The sequence below is a fragment of the Salarias fasciatus genome, chromosome 1 (genome assembly GCF_902148845.1).
Source record: "Salarias fasciatus chromosome 1, fSalaFa1.1, whole genome shotgun sequence".
Lineage (NCBI taxonomy): Eukaryota > Metazoa > Chordata > Actinopteri > Blenniiformes > Blenniidae > Salarias > Salarias fasciatus.
Genome location: NC_043745.1, coordinates 8,708,770 through 8,713,769, shown reverse-complemented (window position 1 = coordinate 8,713,769; position 5,000 = coordinate 8,708,770).

Sequence of the window (5,000 nt, the reverse complement as noted above, 5' to 3'; positions counted from 1 at the left end):
CCTCTGCTAGCAGGCGGAGGGAGCCGCCGCGCTCCTTCTCCGCTGGTAGCATTCTCTGGCGTCTATATTGTAGTGTGCAGGCAGGGGTGTGTCTGTGTTATTTGAGGCCCGCATGCCCCCGCCCCCGCCGGACCGTGGGCATACATGCTACTAGGATGGGGCTGTGCACGCGCCACCCCCCCCCCCCCCCCCCCCCCACACACACACACACTAGCGTGCTGTGATTCTACACTAGCCTGCTGTGTTTCTACACACGTACATGTCTTGGTGCGTTATGCTGGTTGCGGTGTTCTGCTGTTGCGGCGCCTGTGCTGGTTGCGGTGTTTCCGCTGTTGCGGCGCTTACGCTGGTTGCGGTGTTTCCGCTGTTGCGGCGCTTACGCTGGTTGCGGTGTTTCCGCGGTTGCGGCGTTTCCGCAACGCCAGGTTACGGCGTTTCCGCAACGCCAGGTTACGGCGTTTCCGCAACGCCAGGTTACGGCGTTTCCGCAACGCCAGGTTACGGCGTTTCTGCGGTTGCGGCGCTTACGCAACGCCAGGTTACAGCGTTTCCACCAGGTTGCGGTGTTTCTGCGACGCCAGGCTACTGTGTTTCCACAATGCCAGGTTGCATTGTTTCCGCGACGCCAGGTTATGGTGTTCCCCCGGATTGCGGTGTCTCCGCCAGTTGCAGCGCCTCCGCTGGTGCGGTGTTAGGCTATTGCACTGTCTGCACTCTTTGTGCAGTGGTCCGCTCCGTGTTCTGCGCGAGCGGCGGTATAGCCTTCGGTTCTTTGAATGCTAAGTAGCGGACGTTGCTTGGCAGCCGGCGTCCAGCCTGCCGCCCTGTCTTTTTCCCGCACCTGTTGCTCGGTGTGTGGAGCCGCTCCCGCGGGAGCAGCGGGGCGATTGTTTCCCCCCCCGCACCCACTTGGTTTGCCGTGCAGGCTGCGTATAAGCCCCTTCCCTCGGCTTACCGCACCACCGTCCCGGGCACCTGATACTCTGACTAATGGCACCACTGCGGGGCAGTGAGGAGCAGGTGTCCTTGGTCGACTGTTTTTTTCCATTGTGGTGCTGCCCGGCTGCTAGCTTGACACTCTGCGTTTGCCGTGCAGGCGGCGTATGCCCCCTTCCCTCGGCTTATCGCGCTAGCATCTCCTACTCCGGGCGCCCGGTCCTCCGACGGGCTCAGCTGCAGTTGCTGTGCAGGCGGCGTATGCCCCCTTCCCTCAGCTTCTGCGCTGCTATAATTCTGACCGGCTGCGTGCGCGCGGCAGTGCGGTCAGGCAGGAGGAGAGAGAGCAGTCGCCTGGTGGCCGCTCTCTCTGCTGGTTGTGGATAATGTCTGGTTTGGTTGTGCGGGCGGCGTGCCACCTCCATGGACAGGATATGATATAAGGTGGGAGAGCTGCGTGCTTGACGACGGACGGCTCTCACCACGATGTTGCCTGGGGAGCCCCCCCCCCTACAGGCGGATGATGGCCACGACCACTGTTCCAGTTGTCTTGGTCCTGTTCACCTCACGGAGGCGCTGTTGTACAACCTGTGCATGGCCAGTGGCTACGTGCCCTGGGCGCAGCGGGCCGGCTGCCTGGCGCTGGTCTCTTCTGCTGCTGGGGGTGCCCCCCGCCCTCCCCCCTTCTGAGGGCCGGGGGGTGTACTCTGGGTGCTGTGCCTGGCGCGGCTGCGGCTGGCCTGGAGCATATGCCAGATGTGGGGCCGGCGATAGCGTCCCTCAGCTGATCTCGCTACCATTGTGCTGGCCTATTGCACGCACCCGCCCTAGCTGTCGGGTGGCGCGGTGGCAAACGGTGGAAGGAGCTGTCGAGCTTCCCTTCCTGGATGGCCTGGTGTTCTGCTTTGCTTCGCTGACGGCATACGCCCCCTTCACTATTGGTGGTGGGTGTGCAATACACGCCCCGCTGCTGTTGGGTGGTGCCACTTTGGAGGCTTTTGAATGAGGGAGCTGCTGGGCAGCCGTTCCCTCTCCTCGACGTGGCTTTAGCTGGGACCCTGGCCGGTGGTCAGCGTTTGCTGTGCAGGCGGCGTGGGCTGCCTTCTTTCAGCTTACTGCATCGTTGTTGTCCTACTGCCTTCTGGGTGCTGTTTGCACAGCCCCCCACCTCGCCCCTGGCGGTGGACCTAGTGGCAGCTGATGGAGGGGGGCTGCCGGGGGCAGCCGTCCCTCTCCAGGGTGTGTTTCTGCCAGCTTGCTGGCCGGTGATTGAGGTTGACTGTGCAGGTGACACACTCCTCCTCCCTCTGCTTCTTGTATGCTGTTGTTTCTTCTGGCCTGGTACCGCTCCGACAGCACAGCAACAGTGGTGCCGCTGTGCAGCTGTCCCCTCTCCCACGTACGGCCTCAGCTGGCTTTCCGGGGCTTGATCATGCGGCGTCCGCTGTGCGGGCGGCGTCCGCCCCTCCGCCAGCATGTCACACTGCCGTTGTATCGACTTGTTGCGTGCACCCACCATTGCCGGCGGGTGGCACCGCGGGGCAGGCAGACGGTGCAGGCGGCCGCTGAGAACTCCACCTGGGTTAGCTCTCTGAGCTGCTGGCCCGGTGATTTGTGCTGCGCCCCCACTCTGGTGGGTGGCGCTACTGTGGGGGCTGATGGAGGAGGGGGCTGCTGAGCGGCTGGTCCCCCTCCTGGACGGAGTTCTGTTTGTGCGCGCCTCGCTTGGCTTGTCGGCATGGTCTTTGCTGATTGCGGTAGGACTACCGTTGGCTGGCTCTCAGTTATGGGTCGCATGTGCTGCTTCCCCTGCTGTAGGGCCCCGCGGTGGCAGTCGCCACGCGGTGAGTGTTGGTTGGGCGCTGCCAGTGGAAGCACTGTTGTGTTTTTCCGGCTTAGGGGTGCCTGCTTTGGAGCAGGGCACCTCTGGCGAGGGGGCGGGAGCGAGGGGCCACTGCCGGGGCACTGTTCCCTCCCCTGAGCATAGGGCGGCTACCCCTTGTTGGCCTTGCCGTCGTGCACTGGCTGTGTAGGCGGCATATGCCCCCTTCTTCAGCGTATTGCACTAACCCTATCTCCTGACCCTCTGACCGACACTGTGGGGGTCGGTTCGGCTGTATCCGCCCCTGCCTCATTCCCAGCAGGTGCTGTCTTGTGAGACAGAGGGGAGTGGGGGCCGCCATGTGGCCGCTCCCTCTCCCGGATGTGGCTCCGCTGCTTTGCTGACGCGGTGATGTTGCATCGGCTGTGCGGGTGGCGTGCCCTTCCTTCCTGCAGCTTATCGCCCTGGCCCCGTCTTGTCCTACCGAGCCGCACTCCTGGTGTCGGCCTGGAGCCTCTAGCAGGTGATGGCCGTGCGTCGCCTTCTCCTAGGCTTGTACGGACCCTGCTTGTGGTGTTACATGGCCAGCTTAGGGCGGTGGCCGCGGTGCCCGCCGGGGGGTCCATTCCCCTACTGGGCCTAGCATCAGCCAGGCTTCGTTGGCGGGCCCGTCTGGTATGGCAGGCCTCCCAGTGGCGTTGTGGCCGGTTGGCGTCCTGTCTGGCCGGCCTGCAGGTCATGTGCCTGCAGGGGCCTCAACGCGCTGACGGACTCCCTCTCCTGTTGTGCTCATACGCACACAGTGCTGCTGGTGGCCCCCTGCTGGCCGGCACGGGCTTGGTTTCCTCTGCTCCGCTGGTTGTTCTGCGGCAGCCCATGGCGCCTTCTCAGCAGGAGGGTTCTGCTGTCTCGGCGCGGTGGCCGGGTGGGGCACCCCCGTCCTCACCGTCTCTGTCTTGCGCCTGGCGACTGAGGGGCCCGACTCGCTGCTCAGCAGCTGTTTGAAGCCTGTTGGGCGAGCCGCCTCGGATGCTAGGGCGCCCTCTACTGGCGGCTGTCTGTTAGTGGTGGAGGTTGGTTGCACGGTGGTGCAACAGCCATGGGGGCAACCCGGTGCCCTGCCCAGTCCCCGCGGTCCTGGACTTTGGCAGTCTTTGGACGTAGCCCAGTCCCCGTTCACCCTGGGGGTGTAGGTGGTGGCGGGCCAGCCCGCCATGCATGGTTGCAGGCGGCGCGATTGGGGACCACACTCTGATGTGGGCTTTATGCAGGGGGGCTCTGAGGCTTACCCCCCCTGGGGGCCACGGGCACCCACCTCGGATCTACGTCTGGTGCTGGAGAGCTGTCAGCCTCCCTTTGCACCTCTGGCAGCAGCAGGGCTGCAGTGTGTGTTGCGTAGGACGACGTTATGCTGGCCGTTACCACGGCGTGGCGTGTGGCTGCGCGCTCTGTCTATTCGCCCGGCATGCCTCCGGTGGCGCCCGGATGGAGCGGGTGGCGCGCCGGCCAGGGCTCTTGTGTCCAGTCGGAGCTCTGAGAGGCTACATGGATGCTGTGGCAGATGTGCGGACATCTGACCAGTTTGTTGCCCACTACGGTGGCCCGAGTCGGGGCTCTGCTCTTTCCAGGCAGTGCCTGTCCCACTGGGTTGTGGACGCCATTTGCCGTTCTATCGGGCCGCTGGGCGGCCTCTGTCCAAGGGTGTGCATTGCCACTCCACCAGGGCGGTGTCCACGCCAGGGGTCGCCCTGAGGGGGGTGCTCCTGGGCGGGCTATGGGCTTTCGCCGTTGGGACGATGCCTGACACCTTTTCCAGGTCCTCCAGGTTGGCCGTGGTGCCTCCGCGTCCACTGCGGTTGGTATTGGGCCCTGCAGAGGCTTTTCAGTCTCTGGGATTCCTCGTGACCAAGTTGGCATACGTCATTCCAGTGCTTTAAGCACCGCCTCTGGCGGTCAGTAGGGATGAAATAGAACGAAAGTTACGAATGTAACTACGGTTCTATGAATCCCGGATGACCGCCAGAGCACTCTGTCACTCGGAATCCTCGTGGTTACGCGAGAAGATTCTGTAGGAGACGAGTGGTGGGTGAGCCCTGAACTTAAGCAGTTCCTGGGTCACCCAGGGGTCACGAGTGACTTTGTTGGTATACATACTCGAACTACGCATGCGCGAAGGGAACATTCCAGTGCTTTAAGCACCGCCTCTGGCGGTCATCCGGGATTCATAGAACCGTAGTTACAT